General features: G+C 31.4%; 1 long non-coding RNA gene across 1 annotated transcript; it reads left to right on the forward strand.

The window, feature by feature from the left end:
* The first annotated feature begins 2,034 nt into the window (after nucleotides 1–2,034).
* Nucleotides 2,035–5,011, forward strand: LOC125854413 (uncharacterized). Its single transcript, XR_007445400.1, has 5 exons — nucleotides 2,035–2,106; nucleotides 2,169–2,224; nucleotides 2,300–2,351; nucleotides 3,918–3,947; nucleotides 4,675–5,011. It is a non-coding gene; the product is annotated as an uncharacterized LOC125854413 (long non-coding RNA).
* The last annotated feature ends 15,027 nt before the right edge of the window (nucleotides 5,012–20,038 follow it).

Raw genomic sequence — 20,038 nt, forward strand, 5'->3', positions numbered from 1 at the left:
CCAATTTCTCACCATACACATAAGTAGCATGCGCGCTATATATGTAGTACCGTAATGACAATTTATATTGTTTGAACTCTTAAAATTTATTAATGGATATGTGTTAAATGTTTGAAAATAGTGTATTTTTAGAATATTTATCATAGATGCGATAATATTTTCAAAAATTGCGAGCATAGATGGAGATAATGTGAATATAACATATCAATACATGGAAAACCTTATTATAATCCTTATCAAATTTTTATTATTATTATTATTATTATTATTATTATTATTATTATTATCTTTCTTTCTTTTCCCCCGTATTTCTTCATCTTGATCTTTTGTTTATTCTCCTAGGTGATCTTCAAGGATATTGTTATTTTTTCTTTTTAGCATGTTGTGGCAATGCATTGTTATATTGATAGTATCGAAAACAGCTTTTTATTTCATAAGAGAAAAGTTTATGTATATTTTACTTTTACAGATTCAACTTGTGTGATTATATTAAATATGTTATTATTATTAATAATCTTTAAAGATTAGTATCTTGTTTATTTTATAATCATGCTCACATGTGCAATTTTATTTTATAAGCTTAAAATAAAGGGAGAAAGCACAATGATATATGGTCATGTGACAGTTAATTAAACAAAATTAGGCAAGCAAGAAAATGGTCGGTTCTATAATACTTTTATGGGTTTCAAAAGGTGATGAATCCAATTACTATAAACCAATAATGAAGAAAAGGTCGGCTCCTTAAAATAATTGTGTTTGCTCTATTTTATACCGCCAATTTTTTAATCTATTTACTTTATTTAGCAAGTTGTGTTTATCTAATCATTCCATAACATTAAAAATTCCGACCAAAACATCGTTCCACGTTTCGATACATCATTATGTCTCAATATATTATCTTTATTGATACAAAACATACCTATCTTGATACATTTCGTTATGATGCATCGCGTAAGAGTGATGTATTCGAGAAAATGAGAAAATAAGAATTTTTATAAATTTTTTAAATGGAAGAAAATTTTATAAAATATGATAAATAAATTGTGTATTTAAGTAATTTTTAAAAAAATATATGGGTTGGATACAAGATCCAGGGGGGAGCCACCCTTGCCCGGGGGTGTCAAGCGACATCCCTTCGCTTAAAAATTACATCGTATATAGAGCTAAATTTTTAATTTAATAAATATATATACAAGTATTGACACCTATTAGAACAAGTTGAAGGTTTACTCTAGTAGTTAAGGGGTCGTGGAAATTCCTTGAGGTCGCGAGTTCTCAAGCCCAACTAACCTCATAATTATTTTTTACAACAAACACCGACAATTCTTAATGAAAATTTTGACTCCGCCACTGACAAAATCGAGCCTCAACAAGTTAAAATATGAATTAGCCAAATTGATAAAACTTTTTTGACATCTACTTACTATACATAAAAACTCCCACAGCTTCATCAAATTAACAAAAAAAAAATCAGCTGATTACCTGTCCCTAGATTGAAGGGTAAATTATGGTAGGGGAAGAATATTTATCGGAGTCCGAATTGGGCAATTAACTACATGACGAAACCGATTTTAATTACCCGTTATAGGTCGTTGGCTCAGCCACGCCACACAACACAAAATAACAAATTCCTGTGACTGCGTGCTACCTATCTAAATATAACCATATCATAGAAGTAATATTATTTTATTTTATAGCCGATATATTAAATATATATAGTAGAGTCCAATAAATCCTCTAAAAGTGGCGTTATTTGATTTTTTTTTGATTTGGTACAAAAAAGTAACAAATTAATTTGAAATTTCCAAGTATACAAAACCCAACTAACTTGTAGGCCTGGAATCGGGTCGGTTAAAATTTGTTGTGTATTACTCTGCTTTTTTGGTATTTGGCTGGGAGAGGGATTTGCATGCTAGGTTTTCGTTGTTTTGTTTGGACGAAGATCGTTGAGTTAATGGCATTCTGTTTCGTACGGTGGGTTGGTTGGTTGGTTGGTTTCAGCATAATTTCATTAATAATACTGTATGATTTTTGCTTAAGCTTGTTTGATTTTTGTAGAAGACAAGTGGCTGGTAGGGCTTTGCTTGGAGCACCAACACAATTAAGGTATGTTGAATTTTTCTTCTTCTTCTTCTTCTCCAGGTATGTAATTGTTGATTCTGTATCAGGGGATACTGCCAGAAAATCTCTCCCACAAAAACCTCTAGTAGAGTTGGTCATGATGGTAAAATTATCAACCTACTTTTCTATTTCTCGCTTCAAATTTATCTCTCTCATTTTATTTCTCTGGTCTTTGCAGTTAGAGCTTTCATTGGGGGCGGACTCGTATCTGCGTGCTTCTACTTGTACTGGTGCGTACCTCAATTTTGGAATTAAAATCAACTAAATTCAATTATCACAATTTTCTATATTCCATCAATGAAGCCACTGTCTCCGATGAGTAGGCATGTTAGAGGTCATGCATCTCAAGTAGTTCTCAATGCACCTATTCACTCTCTCAGCCTGGCCATCAATTTGAGGGTAATAGGTTGTGCTAAAGTGTAGTTGAGTACCCAATAGTTTGAACAAGGACTGCCAAAAATTGCTAAGAATTTTTTGTCTCTATCAAATACAATTGACTTAGGAGTGGCATGTAAGCAATGCATCTTCTTCCAAAACTTGTGATCTACAGTGGCTGCATTAAAAGGGTGGGAGTGGACAACAAAATGAGCATACTTTAGTTGCATGTCCACTACTACTAGTATCATATCTTTGGACCTGGATTTTGGCAATCCTTCGGTAAAGTCCATGCTTATGTGACTCCAATTTTGATTAGGGATTGGTAGAGGTTGCAGTAGCCCTAGTTAGGCTACATTCTCATCCTTGTTCTTGTGGCATACATCACAACTCTCAACAGGAATGGTGGTCATAGCAGTTTTGAGAGCAACAAAGGCTGCATTAGCTTCTTCATTCCACTTAAAGGAATCCTTCTTCAATAAGTTTGCCAAGGGTTTGCATATGGTACCATATCTTGCTACATATTTTTTGTGGTAATCTGTTAGCCCCAAGTATCCTCTAAGAGTAGTAAACAGAACAATAAGCTGATGAATATGATCCTCAAGAGACAAACTGTATGCTAGAAGGTTTAAGCAGTTTGACCCCATACTTGATTTCTTCCTTCAGTGCTTCTACAAAAGCTGGACAAGAAATGTGATTCATTCAGAATTGGATTTCTTACCAACATCTGAGAATTTAAGTCTTCAAACTCCCGCAACAATTAATCCACAGTACCAGTTTGAGAAAGTTTATTGAATTCTTCCACCACATCCCCTAGTGGTTCTACACTGAATCTACTGCATAGTTCCTTCTTAAATTCAGGCATCCTACAACTCCCGTACTCGGTATCAAGGAATGACACCAAACCTCTAATACACCATTCAAATAGAGAGCTGTTGTTTCTACCTTTTGTTGCTCAAGAATTTTATATAAATTGAAATACCTCTCACATTTTTGAATCCGTACCTTAGGCTCTTGAGTCCTGACCATCAAACCTGGGTAATTCCCAATTGGGAGGGGGTATTAGAACCATTTGTAGCCTGTTATTTCTGTTTTCCTTACTAGGGAAATGAAGTAATCCATCTCATTGTGGCTGCTCTCCATTCCTTCGATTTGGTGCATACTCAACCTCGGATAAATTTTGTTTCAAAAGCCCAAAAATTGTAAAAATTTAGGTTAAGAAGAAACTATGTACACAAAAATGTATATAAAACGGGGTAAGTGATACTCAAAATTGGAAGGAGTGTGTTGCAAATAATAGGTATAGGTGATTCTCAAACTTGAAGATTTTTCTGTTTTGTTTACTATCATCTTTCCTACTAGGCTAATTGTTTTCCAGACATTTCTCTTGTGTAAAACTTATTTTTAAATTTATTTTGCAGGTTACGCAACGAAGCTTTTAAAATTAAAGAGTAAGTTATATCTTTTTTTTTTTGAGAAGGTAATACATATTATTCAGTGCTCAACACATAGTGAATGCTGATAGAGGGATGGCACTAGGGTGGGTTAGGGCGGCGCAAGGCATGACTTGCTAAGATTTCGACCCGCCCTACCCTGCCGTATTTAGCATTTCTCTAATAATTGCCCTGCCATACCCCACCCCTCCCCACCCCATCTATGCTTTTTCTTATTTTTTTCTTTTGCAGTAGTCTAAATAAAATTTTCAGAAGTTTCAAAAAAAGAATGTCCCATTTTTAAGTTCCCATGTAGCTGCAAATTTTCAATATTAACATTTTATAATTTGTCCATCAAACCCATATTCTTGATTCTTGTCTCCAACTTATAAATGAGAGAACTAATTAGGAGAAGTTGTAGCACATGAGTGCTAGTTAATTATATAGTAAGTATATATAATGCAATGCCATATACACCATTTTTTCTTCAATATTCTTTCTTGTGAGCTGTTTTGTTAGCAACATTATTAAAGCCCAGAATGATAGTAGTAGCGTAGCAGAAATATGGAGGATTCTTAATGGGAAGAACAACGGCAGTAGATAATCTTTTTAAATCTAGTTCTAGTGCTGACTTAAACCTCAAAAGGTTGTTGGATGATGCGCTATGATATTGTATTGTTTTAATATAACTTTAGTATATATTACCTGTATTGACACTTCAATTCACTTTGATATTTGTCTCTAGGTCTAGGAAGTAGCGTCTTAAAGCTGCCCTTATGCCGGAAAGGACAACATGGAGGAATAAATGATTATGGCCTAGGAATGTTGATATTTGTTATTTCCTAGTTGTACTTGTGCACGCTTAGTTTTGTGATGTTATTTTAAGTTGAGTCTTTTTTATGCTTATGTAACTCTCTTGGGGTCGTTGTCATTTCTTGTGCCATCATATCAAATTCATCATTGTGGTTCTGTGATCTTCATTTGATGCTTTGACATCTGACCTTAAACTTTGGACAAGTATCAGTGAACGAATTGGTGACTGCAATATGTTTAAAATACTGTTCTGATTCCCTTTTTTAGTATAATTTGGTCGTTAGTGCCTTATTGTTGTGTTAGGTTTGCTACTTTCACTTTTCTTTTGAGGCGATTCTCCTTTAATCTTGCTTCTCTTCTAGGCTCTGAGTGCGTTTCTTGAATTATCAGCTTCCTCTAATGATGCCATTTGTAAGTGCAATGTACTTGTACTTTGCAACTTATTGTCTTGTTGGTTCAAATTATACTTCATAGTCCAAGTCCTTTATTCTATTCAGCGTGCTTTTCTTGTTTGAATGAATAACACACGATTTATCCAACATGGAGTGATATATTTCACAATTTTCTTAATATTTTTGGGTCATTTATTGGACCTTAGTTCTCTTGGGTTAATTATTACCGGAATAAGAAGGTTTATGTATTGTACGTATAAAGAATACCATAGATCTGGATTTGTCGTCATCTTCTTTGATGGTATATTGTAGGCAAGCCAATATTGTATGTATCTTTCAGTGGGGTTATGTATGCGTATCCAATGCGACTTTATCCGTTGATACAATATGTGGAGTGCATGCATACCATCTTTGAGAGAGAGAGAGAGAATAAATAGCTCTGGATCGTTGTCTTATTCGAGTTTATGTTGAATCATGTATGTATATTCAATGACGGATGATTGTATGTTGTATGTATGCATAATCATCCTACAATATTTGCTTATCCAGCGCGATTGTGTATATTAAAAAACATAATACAAGTTCAACCATATCATCAATAACCAACAGTGCCACATCACTGAAATATAGGCAAAACAAAAGAATGTATATATTCCAGAGCGTGCATACATGCACCATAAATCCGTTTCTGATACATACATGATGTATATAACGAAAAATATAGGTGTATATTGTATTTGTATGTAGGTAAAGTGTATGTTTGTATGCACTAATCACGAGCCAATCATTAAAGTATGGATAAATATCATCTTCTTTTTGAATCACATTCCATCCAACACATTTTCTACAAACATAAAACTCATTATAAACTCAAAACACCCAAGATAATAATGTAAGAACAAAATTATGCATAAAATATGAGACAATAATGTAATATGAATATATACTTTTAGTCGAATATTTATACACAAATAAAGAGTATACAAAATTAAAGACGAAACTCTAATTAAAAATTTCAAAAATATCCCAAGAAAATAACTTCAAGAGTTCACTCCATAAAATAGGTTCATTCAAAGTGTTTCCAAACACTTAACTCTATGGCCTATGGGTAGCACTTCCCCCTCCCTCTAAAATAAGTGCCACCACCGTCCCTACGAAACACAACATTTCCAACAATCCAGAGGAGTTAATATTAAGATTGACATCAAGATGCACAAACTGCAAGACACTGAAGCTGAACTAAGAGGAACTGGGCAGAAAGCTGAAATAGTTGCTCCAACAAATATAAGTCTAGAAGTTGAGATTAATGGTCCTCTGAGTAATATTGCCATGCTTATTCAAACATAAATTTTTAAAAAGGAATACCACTGATGACCACAAGACTAAAACATATCGTGATGACAACGAAATTCAGTTCCTTCCACATTCCAATAAACTTCAGGAAATTTGTAAGTAGAAACATCAACTTAACATCTTCATAGATAGATAAGTACACATTACAGTTGGATCTTAACCAAAAGGCTACTGATAAATACACACATACTTACTAAAAACAATTCAATAACGAGTGTCCCACTTCCATTGCTTATCACGCTCACGCTCCCTGATGAGACAAATGGCAGAGTGAATTAAAATTCTTGAAACTAGAGTAATTTCATCAAAGTTTAATATGCTCTGAAGCGGAGGACTAGGCAAAAGTATCTATTTGTAAGAAATCATAACATCTATTGAAATGCATTTCTTGAGCACATCAAAAAAATAATTGCAAAGATTCCTTGGTCAATAACAAGCTGCAAAAAATAAGTCAATATGCAACAAAGAACTCCAGGCACTATAACATATTAACATAGAGAATGAAACCAACAACTCCTCGCACTACAACAAGATTCTCTACAAGTCCCTTTACACTGAATCTAAACCATTTGGTCATGAATGTTTTTTTCTTTTTTTCCGGAGTTGAATATAGGAAACTATACTAGGCCATAAAATTCCAGAATTTGGAAAACACAAAAAAGTTGTTTTCACTTCAAATCACTCACAAAATTCAGAAACAACTTCAATTTGTATTCATGGCCCAAATCCAATTTTCAAATACCATTTCTCACTTTGAAAACAAAAACTACTTTTTCAAGTTTCACAATTGTCATGACCAAACGCACCCTGACAATTTCACCAGTTCTCTCCTCCACTTTGAAAGATACAATTCTTTCTTGTTCTTTCAACACAAATCTCACCAGATTTGCAAAGGAAATTTAGGACCCACTGAACCCTTGAGAAAATCTCCATCAAATAATCCTCCTAAAAGTTGTCATTCTAAATTTTCATTGTCCATCAATTCAATAGACACATGCTCAGCAAAGAACCCTATGGCTATGAATGTGGATTTAAGACAGAAAAAAATGTCTTTGATGTTCCTTTTAACAGTAATCTAGGGTGTTTTTGTCTCTGTTTCTTTTTCTGAAGAAAAAAAAGAAGGATCCTGACGAGGTCTTGAAAAATATGGGATTCGAAGTGGATCAGTTTGGTGAAGTTCTGAAACTCCACAGTACATTAATGAACCCATGCATCTATGTGGTTACGGGATCCTCTCATCTGAGCACGAAATTCTGTCATGAATGGGAGCGTTAGTAACACTATCCTGGGTTATGCAAAGAAGACGCCCTTTGATTGATAGTGGTTCAACTCACAGCTTTGTGAGTCCTCAGGTGATCAAGGCTCTAAGACTGTCTATAGTTCCTTATTATACTAGGATGAAGGTAACAGTTGCTAATGAGCAGATCATGTACACATTATTGTCCAAATTTTCTGTAGCAAATGCAAGAGGAGCTATTTTGTTTTTGACAATAGAGTGTTCCAAGTTGGAGGTTGCGATTTGGTGCTGGGTATGTACTAGATAGATGTGTTTTCTCTAGTTAAAACTGAGTATCAGACCACACAATCTATCTGGAAGAAAGGTTGATCGCCTTGTTTGGTCACCAGGAGGAGCACACTCTTGACTACTACACCACACAGTCTGTCATTCGTAAGGGAAGAAAGGTTGATCGATCACCATGTTTGGGAGAACAGACTTTTCCCTACTGAAGGTGAAAAGCTACTTAAATTGTTTAATAAACATCAGTTTAGTGGGATAACTGTTGCTTGTGCCATGAGTACCCAGTATAAAGATAGGGATCATCAGAAAATTCTTAAGAAGAAAACAGTCTTGTTACAGTCCTTTCAGAAAGTCTTTGATGAACCAAAGGACTTACCTCCTAACAGACCTTCTGTCAAACCATTACTTTACTTTCAGGTGATCAACCTTTCAATTTAAGGCCTTACATGTATTCCTTTAATCAAAAGAATGCTACTGAAGGTATCATTGATTATATGTTAAGCTCTCAAACCATGGTACATTGTCATTCTTGTTTTGCCTCATTAAGACAGTACCTGGAGACCGTGTTGATTATAGGATATTAAATCCATTGACATTGTAAAACAAAATCTTAATGATTAAAAGGTGGAAAAATTTTGAGATCTCCTGCAGCTAATTGATTCTTGAACTATTTTTAGACATGTAATAATGTGGAAACAGGGGTGTGTTGTGAAGAACAAAGTCATCATTGGAACAATTACGGCCATGTAAAACTTGTGGAAAAGTTGGGGAGCAAAGGTTCTGTTTTGACTTAAACAGAAAGTGCAGAAAAAAAATGTGTTAAATGTTAATGGAGTAAATAACACAATGATGTAAAGTAGTGCAAACTTACTGTTCCCGGACTTCATTCAGTTTAGTGTGAAACCTGCCAGGCCAAGAAACAAAATCAGATCCAACTCTGAATATATTGATCTTTCTGAATTTTCAGAAAAATACATACGTGCAATAGAGGATATTACAAGCCGTTACGGCCCCAGCACCAAACATAATACCTGCAAGGGAGGGAGATCAAAGTTTGAGTTATTATTAATGAATTAATACAAAAAAGAGAAATTAAACAATTAGAGGGTGATTAAATTACAAGTACGACGAAATGAGCGATCGAGTTCGGCAGTGGATGAAACTTTCTGGCAGTATCCCCTGCACAATCAAAAATCAAAAATACAAAAATCAAAATAAATTCTTCGCAAGATGAAATTTTGCAAGACGCTAACATACCTGATTTGTGTTGTTGATGCTCCCAGCAAAGCCCTACCAGCAATTTGTGGGGAAAAAAAAGTTGAGGATAAATCAAAAGTTATAAAATCAAAAAATTAGGCTGCAACCAACTCACCTTCCGAATAGGAAAGCCATTAGCGGACAACAATACAATCTTGTTGAAATTAAAGAAGCAAGCCCTAGGCAGCAGGCCTGATGATGAGCAAACAAACTGGTATATGATGATATTACTCACACAGGTGCAGGAGAAATAGCGGAATCAAAATAATTTGATTTTGTAACTATTAATTAATATTATAAGGGCTTGGCTACTTTTGAAGATGGGATTAATGGGGGAGATGGTGGCCCAACCAAAATGTTACATTCTCTAACTCTAACTAAATTGTCAGGCCCAATTGATATGTGCGATCCTAATGATTTGTCACTTAGAGTTATTGACAAGGGAGGCAATGGATAGAATAATGGGAATTTGCCTAAGCACTTTATTATCTTTTGAAATTGCTACCACCAGTGAAATTTCGCTAAATGGGTTTTGGGTAGGATATATACGTAGACCTTACCACTATCTAGTGGAGATAGAGAGATTGCTTCAGAAAGATCTTTTACTCAATTGCATCGAATTCAAGTAAAAGAAGAAGATAACAATCAAGAAAGCCCAACAATAAATATGTGTAGTAGCTACAAGAAAGTAACAATACCAACAAGGTTATTAGTAGATACAATATGTGGAGCGCATGCATACCATCTTTGAAAGAGAGAATAAATAGCTCTGGATCATCGTCTTATTCGATTTTATGTTGTATCATGTATGTATATTCAATGACAGACGATTGTACGTTGTATGTATGCATAACCATCCTGCGAATATTATAATATGTAGTATAATTTTTTTACCAATGAACTAAATTTTACTTCTTATAGTATTAGGCACCACAATCATGTATAATATTATACATAGACTTAGTATTTGATATATACATATTATAATCGTTTTACAAAGATTGTTCAATTGATCACTCAACGTTGGGTAGAACTAGGACTATTGTCGTAGAGTAAGAATATTTATTGTTATCCCAAATTGAGATAATTAACTACGTTTCCAAATCGATCTTCGCCATTTTAAGTGATTAGCTTGTAAAGAATCTCATGAATAAGTACATATGCTAATAGACTTTTGCACTTCTAAGCCATGGGCTACATGGCTACTAAAATTATTCTTGGTTGCATATGATAGCTCTTGAAAAAATTTCGACGGTTAGTTGCGAGTAATTTAAAACTTGATGGATAATAATTTATTTTTATCAACTATTTATTAATACTTAATTAAACAATTTAAAATCATTTAACTAACATCACTTAAAAAATAAATACTAAACTTGTACACATTTACGAATTTCCGTAAGTATGCTAAATAAAAATAAAATAAAGTAGAGTAGGTAGAATTGTAAAGAGCCAATAACAATATAGATAGGCTGTGCACCTAATTTAATAATACATAAATATAAATAGATAGACGTAACAGTTTGGTGTCATGACACGATATTATTTTGATTTTACTAGTATAATGATATGGCGAATAAATTGAAATTCTTTTATTCTTAATCAGAAGTTTTTAATTATTTTTTAAAAAAAAACTTTTAACTATATAACCTTAAAAAGTATATTCTTAGAGCAAATGAATTTAAATTTAATCATATCTTAAAACAAAGATATTTATATTGAACACCAAAAAAATAAAAACTCAACTAATGCATTGGAAAAGTAGTCCATTATTTTTTTTTTGACAGATGAACGGGAAAGTTCAGCTATGAATGGGCTTAATGGATTACTCATCATTCATTGGAATACGTGCGGGCCCAGGTGTCAAGTCCATCATGTGTAGTGTATCCACTCCCAGAGTCCAATAAATCCTCTAAAGCTGGCCTGCTACTTAGTTTGTTGGGAAGATTATATATAATAATAAATTATTAATTCATAGTTTGATTTAATTATACCTCATAGCAAACTGTTGCTATTTCGCCTCTCTCTCTGATGAATTTCGCTCGCCACTCTCGTTCTCGCTGGGCAGTCTCCCTCGCCTCTCTCGCTTTTATACAAACACAAATGTATAAAATGTGTTTGTCTTTGTATAAAGCGAGAGAAAATTATATATATACATATATTTTCGTTCCCCTCTCCCAGATCTCGCTCGCCACTCTCCCAGATCTTGCTCACCACTCTCACTTGCCTCTCTCACTTTATACAAACACAAATGTATACATTGCATTTGTGTTTGTATAAAGCGGGAGAAAATTGTATATACAAATACAAATGCATATATTTTCGTCCTATACACTTGTGATTATACAAATACGATCTTCCCTTACCCAATTTTCTTTTGTCTTTCTTTCTCGCTTTATACAAACACATATTATACAATTGATTGTTTTGTATATGTATACCGAAACAGATTATGCAATTGTTTTCTTTTGTATATGTATAGCGAAATATACATATCAATAGCCAAGTTTGATATGGAACGCAATTATGCAAACTATAGTTATAGCATACAAATATGATTTCTATGTTTGCTATATGTGAAAGTATTCTAATTTGTTCGATCTATTTTGATTCGATATAATTAAAATAAAAATAAAATTTTAGCCATTAGATTGAGACATTGAAGTTGAAAAGTTTGATTCGAACTTATTGTTCTTACATACAACGAATTTATAGCCATTGGTTCATGAAGTGAATACGTTGTATATGAACCAGATGCCACGACCCATTTGATTGCTATTCCCTACAATTATTTGGTTGAAGTTAGAGTCGTCGATGTTGATGTTAGAAATTTCATTAACAGTGTTCAAATATAATTTTCTATCTAAGTTTTTTAGCCTCACCATATAGTCATTGTCGACTATCGTTCCGCCCCAAATTGCAAATCGAAGTGAAATTTGTTGTAGAGGAAGAATATTTATTCAAGTCTCAAATTGAGATAATTAACTATATGACCAAATCGATTATAGCTATTATAGGTAGTTGGCTCAACCATGCCACACAAAACAAATTTAGCAAAGAATCTTCTGAATAAGTGCATGTGCTATAGGCTTTTGCACATCTAGCCCATGGGGTACATGGCTAGTCAAACTATTCTTGATGTTGCATGCTAGCTCGTTTGAAAATCATTGTCTTCTTTTTCCATAATTGAGAAATTTTCAACGGGTGGTTGTGCGCGATTTAAAACTCAAGTAATAATGTACTCGTTTTTTTTTTTTTAATTCTTTTCCATTACTTAAATACTAGATTTTTGTGTGTAATGACAATGTTTGAACGTGTAATATGTATACCTAACTCATACGTATCGTAAGTTGTGACTGTTAGATCAAAACTCTTAAGCACACTTGTAAGTTGTAAGAATTTGTTGCATGTAGATCCTCTTTATACTTTTTTTGCTTACTTACCAACATCAACATTAATATCATACCAGTATAATCTCAAAAGTGGAGTGTAGAAAGAGTGGAGATTACCCATCCCCATATAACATAACTGATCTGACCATCTTTTTAATACTTACTTCTAATTCTTTCGATACACTAGATATGAACCTTTATTTCATCAATCCCAATTTTTATATGATGTGTAACATCCTCATTAATCTCTTTTATTTCCTTGGGAGCGCTTGCAGTAGTCAAGCCACCCCATTAGGCCATACACAAACCCTCTTAATTCTTCCTCTTGAATCTTGATCTTAATCTACAAATCTATTGTTAAGAGATTATATTGAGTTGTAAGATACTCATTCGAGACAACCTTATAGGCTACGTAAATTCTTACCACCCTTATGAAGGAGCAACTAATCTAATTTGAGTCATAGTCATTGTACCAAAGACGGATCTATTAAGGCCTAAGAATCGTCACGTGACATCGCTTCATCAAAAATTTGTAGTAAATATTTGTTTTCCTTCGCTCTTTCTCTCACCAATGAAATTGATTAATAACAATTTATGAAATCAAATCAATAATAAGTTGTTTAATACTCATTTGGTGCTCTATATAAAAAATATTATTTAGTAATATTACTTCTAGTTTCTGGAGAAGTTATTTAGAATACATTACAAAAAGGTATATAGAAGTGCACGTGAATTATGATTTATTTATATTTTGCTCATTGTTTTAAAGAAAGAAACCACCTACTCAACGATTGAGCCCATTTATTATATGCTTTAAACTCAATAATTACAGTAGCAGTACACAATTTATAGAAAAAACAGAATGATAACCTTTATTTAACTTGAAAATCTGATCTCTAAATATTAGTAATAAGACTCTCAACTAGATATTTAGAGCTTTTGAGATATTAACTCCAATGGGTGGGCTTGATCAAAATCAATTTGAAGTCCCAAAATTTTGCCATGAATCCTCCAACATCTGAACGATATATGTATTTGAGCTACAACACAAACATTAAGGTTATTTTTGGACCCAAATATTATTGAGACCAGATGGTTATCCTAATAAATTTATGCACGCTTAGTTTTGTGATGTTATTTTAGGTTTTGAGTCCTTTTTAATATGTTTAAACTACTGTTCTGATTCCCCTTTTTGGTATAATTTGGTCCTTAATTAGTGTCTTATTGTTGTGCTAGGTTTGCTACTTTCACTTTTCTTTTGAATAAGAAGGGTTTAATTTGTATAAAGAATAACATAGTTTTGAGTCAGTCTTCTTCTTTGATGATATATTATAGGCAAGACTATATTGTATGTATCTTTCAGTGCGATTATGTCTGTGTATCCAACGCGACTGTATGTGCTTTGATACGATATGTGGAGCGGATGCATGTCATGTCATGTCATGTATGAGAGAGAGAACAAATAGCTATGGATTATCGCCTTATTGGACTTTATGTTGTATCATGGATGTATATTCAATGACAAATGATTGCATGCATAATCATCGTAGTTTAAATATCTTACCAATGAACTAAATTTTACTTCTTATAGTATTAGGCAATGCTGGTCCAACGTGATAAAACACCACAATCATATATAATATTATACATATACTCTAGTATTTGATGTATACATATTATGAAGATTATTCAATTGATCACTCAAATTGAGATAATTAAATACGTGACCAAATCAATCTTAGCCATTTTATGTAATTGGCTCAACCACACAACACAAATTTAGTAAACAATTTCATGAATAAGTACATATGCTAATAGGATTTTTCACTTCTAGCCCATGGGCCACTAAAAGTATTTTCAAGGGTTAGTCGCGAATAATTTAAAACTTGATGGAAATAATTTATTTTTATCAAGTATTTATTTAATAATCATTTAACTAACATTACTTAAAAAATAAATACTAAACTTGCACACATTACGAATTTTCGTAACTATACTAAATAAAAATAAAATAAAGTAGAGTAGGTAGAATTGTAAAGAGCCAATAACAATATAGATAGGCAGTGCACCTAATTTAATAATATAAATAAAATAGATAGACGTGACAGTTTGGTGTCATGACAGGATATTATTTTGATTTTACTACTATTATTACACAGATACGGCGAATAAGTTCTTTATTTTTTAATTATTTTTTTAAAAAAATGATTTTACTATATTACCTTTAAAAAATAGATTCGTAGGATAAACGAATTTAAATTTAATTATATCTTAATATAAAAATATTTATATCAAACACCAAAAAAATAAAAATAAAAACTGCATTGAAGTTCAGCTACGAATGGGCTTAATGGATTACTCATCATTCATTGGAATGCGTGCAGGCCCAGTTGTCAAGTCCATCATGTGTAGTGTATCTTCATTCCCAGAGTCCAATAAATCCTTTAAAACTGACCTACTTTAATTTGTTCGATCTATTTTGATTCGATTTAATTTATAAAAAATTAGCCATCAGAATGAGACATTGAATTTGATAAAGTTTGATTCGTACTTATTGTTCTTACAGACAAAACGAATTTATAGCCATTAGTTCATGAAGTGAATATGTTGTATATGAACCAGATGCCACGACCCATTTGATTCCTATTCCCTACAATTATTTGGTTGAAGTTAGAGTCATCGATGTTGATGTTAGAAATTTCATTAACAGTGTTCAAATATAATTTTCTAAGTTTTTTAGCTTGACCATATTAGTCATTATCGACTATTTCGTTCCGAACCAAATTGCAAATCGAAGTGAAACTTGTTGCAGGGAAGAATATTTATTCAAGTCTCAAATTGAGATAATTAAGTACATGACCAAAATCGATTTTAGCTATTATAGGTAGTTGGCTAAACCATGCCACACAACACAAATCTAGCAAAGAATCTTCGTAATAAGTGCATGTGCTATGGCTAGTCAAACTATTCTTGATGTTGCATGATAGTTCGTTTGAAAACCATTTTCTTCTTTTTCTCATAATTATAAATTTTGAGGGTTAGTTGTGTGCAATCTAAAACTCGACTAATAATGAACTCATTTTTTAATTCTTATCCAATACTTAAATACTATTTTCTCTGTCTCAATTTATGTGGCAATTATCATTTTATGAGAGTAAAACAATTTAAGTTTGACTAGGAATTTGCGCATCTAATTTTCAATTTTTTTGAAATGAAATTTATATATCTGTAAACTACATAAAAAAGTACTATAAGTCAAAATAATTAATAATTCAAAATGTTTGAAAGATCTATGAACAATTTACGGTCAAAGATAGACTTGTTTGAATCTCGAAATTCGAAAAGTGCCACATAAAATAGGACGGAGGGAGTAGATTTTTGTGTGTGGCAACAATGTTCGAACGTGTATTGTATGCCTAACTCATAGGTATCATAATTTGCAACTGTTAAATCAAAACACACTTATAACTTTCGCACACTCTTTTTCTCACCAATGAAATTGATTATCTAACAATTTACAAAATCAAATCAATAATAGGTTGTTTAATGATTATTTGGTGCTCTATATAAAAAATATTATTTAGTACTATTACTTCTAATTTCTGAAGAAGTTATTTAGAATACATTACAAAAAGGTAAAAGGTATATAAAAGTGTACGTGAATTGTGATTTATTTATATTTTGCTCATTTTTTAATACAGTATTCTCTTGCTCTCACTTTCTTTTTTCCCTTATGTATATTCGTTTTTCCTACATTTATTTGTTGACTTTATATATTCTTTATATTATAATCGCAATATAAATGATTATTTAATTCACTACTTGATTGTATTTGTTAGGTCAAACAGTAACGTGTCTTCTAATGAACATTGTAACAACATAAATTAACAAAACTATACTTGCCAAATAGATAAGTCATTAGCTAGCTCTATAAAATATCCAATTAAAATAATTATTATAAAGTAAATTTATATTCTTTAAACTCTAAGAAATGGAACATCACCCAATTTGGATTTGCAAAATGGAAGAAGTATTTATTTTATTCTTAGATTCTAATACCTAAATGTAAAATTACCCACTAAAGACTTTTGCACAAAGAATAAGAATCTATTCTACCTTAGCTTTCATAGTGGATTAAATCGTTCAAGGGATAAAAAATAAAATAGGGAATATATTCTACTTTTTTTTTTCGACACAATTTCTGCCGCATATAAATTCTCTTTAATACTCCCTCCGTCCCTTTTTAGTTGTCCATTTTAGAAATGGCACACAGATTAAGGCAACAATGNAGAATCTATTCTACCTTAGCTTTCATAGTGGATTAAATCGTTCAACGGATAAAAAAAATAAAATAGGGAATATATTCTACTTTTTTTTTGGACACAATTTCTGCCGCATATAAATTCTCTTTAATATATAATAGTAATATACTTAGGAGTTGTTTGATATTTTTATTTTTTCTTCTTTTTTATCAAGTATAAAGTATTAAAGTAGTAACACAAACTTTATTCTGTAGCATATATACATTAACAAAAAAATAAAAAAATATTGGCTGCCCATTAATATTGCCTCGTGCAACAAGGACGACTCAAAATTAACCTCTTTTTAAATATAAATAAAAAAATATTATAAGTGAGAGTGTCATCCAGCAAGTAAATTCTTTTCAACATTTGGATTGGGATTTGATAGTTCTAGAAAACAGTGTTGTCAAAAATAATTTAATGGAAAAAGATATAAGTTTGGATAACCTTTGTTTGAGAAGAACATCAGGAAGGACTGGTATGGTACGAGAAATAAGAAATAACTAATTACATAATTAATTTAAAAATGAATTTATTTCATATTTGATATAAGTAAAATCACGAAATAATTTATCCCATAACTTTATTATTTTTATTATATATAAAGGATAGAATAGCAATTCTGAAATAACTAAATACGAAATGACTTGTCAGTGCTAGTTTTAGCGTAAACTACAATTAGCTTTGTTTTTTTGATTCCGCCTAATATTCTATATCTGCATTTAAAAAAAAGAAAGATATATGAGTGCAAATGTGCAATCTCCAAAAAATATTTGTACGATGCAAGGTCTCAAGCTTGATTTTCATAATGTAAAGACAAGGATAAGAAAAAAGTTGTACTTTAAATTTAAATAAATTAAGAAAGGAAGGAGAGACAAAGTGCGTACAACCTTTTAATTTCTTTTTGGATGATTCTTATTCCGTCAATCACAATTAGATACAATAACATTTAATCAATTTGAGTCAACTAATAGTATTGTCTATATTTTTTACCATAGTCATTTTCAAATATATTTTTCAAAACATTAATAAAATTTAAAGGTGATATATTTAATTATCATTCTATTTATTACTTTTTTTAAAAAAAATTGTTTGCCTTATTTTTCTTGTTAGTCTGTTTAGAAGAGAATGTCTCGTTTTCTTTAGCAACTTTTTAATTTTAATTTTTTACGTGACATGTTTAAGATCATCAGATTAAATAATAGTTTGATACATTTAACATATCTTTCATTTAAGAGCAAAAGATGCAAATATCTCATTTACTTTCTTAAATTGAGTATCAAAATAAAATTTGAGACAATAAAAGTGAACAAATGAAACAATATATTGTTGGTGTTCTAATAAAAAGAAAAATAACATATTGATTGATATTCATATTGAAACACGATCAATCTAAATTCAGATTAAATAAAAGCTTATTCGATGAATAACGCTCCCTATCAATTTTTTTTTTTTATACTGAGAATCCAAAAACAATTAAAATGACCATGCTGAATTTCAGAAAATGGTGGGACAGTTATGAAAAAGATGTTGAGATTGGTTGGATCGGAGGAAGAGAACAAAAAGAGTGGACTTTTTACGCAATGCCAAAATCACAGAGTGTCTCTTACCCAAGGACACACACAGACTTTGCCAATGGCCCCCAGAACCACCCATTACCCCCACCCCCTTACCCCACCCCCCCAAAAAAAACAAATGGGCCTCCCTACCATACCAAAGTAAAAAAAGAAAAAAATTACGAAATAATTATAAAATCGATAATGTTATATGATAATGAATGTTAGAGCGTTAAACTCTAATAATTCATAACAGGAGGTTTGAAAGCAAAAATGAGTCTAATAATACACACAAGATAGTGTGCAGAAATTCAGTTGTTAAAATAATCATGAGTGAAATTATATACTAGATAAAATAAAAAATGACTAAATGTATCAGCACATCAATCGTTGCATCAATCAATAGATATACACTAATTATCATAGCTATAAAATTATAATAAGTAAAATACTGTAACAAAATAGCTCCTTTAAATCATATAAAATTCTACACTGACACAATAAATAGATTAATTTATTTTTTTTTTGCATAAACAACAAATATCACACTCTAAATATGAGTTACGACCATTTCTTTTTTATGGTTATGTAAGGAATTAGGGTGCAAATCATTAAAAACGAAGATAAGATGTAAGTCACCAAAACATGCATGCATTAGGATGCAAATCACAAATTACTCAAATTTACTATTGGAAGTGCTCATTTTAATAAATTTAGAGGACCAAAGTGACAAGGATTTATACTTAATAAACTAGTTTGAAATAACCCAAAGATAAAGATATTATTTTTGTTATTTTCTAGTATAAATCTTAGCTGACAGACTCAGAAGCGTCAATCATCAAAAGAAGTTCACAAAAGCCGTCAGTAATTTACTCTGTTTCTCATCTAACCATTGCTTCTAAAGTCAGCTGCTACAATCATTTTACTTACATCTATACATATCACCATGACTTTTTTTACCAATAAATATGAGATTTAAGCGTAAGTTATTGAGTTCGATTGAATCTTCACGTAATATAGTAATTAAATATAAAATTATATCATGATTTAAAGCTAATTAAATATGAGATGGAATTATCGAAAATTATGATGAAGTAGTCAATACTTTTTAGTCTTAACAAGAGATTTTGAATTTAAATTTGAATTCTGGATGAAGTTACTTTTGATAAATAATGTTTTGATCTCAAACTAGAAAAGGTTGATTCGTTCATTAAAATATACTCTTTCAATCTCAATTTATGTAACACTGTTTGACCTAATATAGATTTTAAATAAGATAGAAAGGAAAATTTTGTAAATTTATGATCTAACTCCTCATTTTGGTGATTATAAATCATTTGATTAGTAAAGAGTTTTTGAAGTTACTCTTTTAAAATATTATAAAAATGATAATTTTTAATAAAATAAAAGAAAATTGTATATTTTTTTGGGTCTTTTAATATCTAATATCCATATTTAAACTCGATTAATTCTAAATTAGCGCTGAGAAGTGTTATAGTAATTGTACAAAATTCTCTAATAAAAGT

Source organism: Solanum stenotomum, chromosome 2 (genome assembly GCF_019186545.1).
Source record: "Solanum stenotomum isolate F172 chromosome 2, ASM1918654v1, whole genome shotgun sequence".
Lineage (NCBI taxonomy): Eukaryota > Viridiplantae > Streptophyta > Magnoliopsida > Solanales > Solanaceae > Solanum > Solanum stenotomum.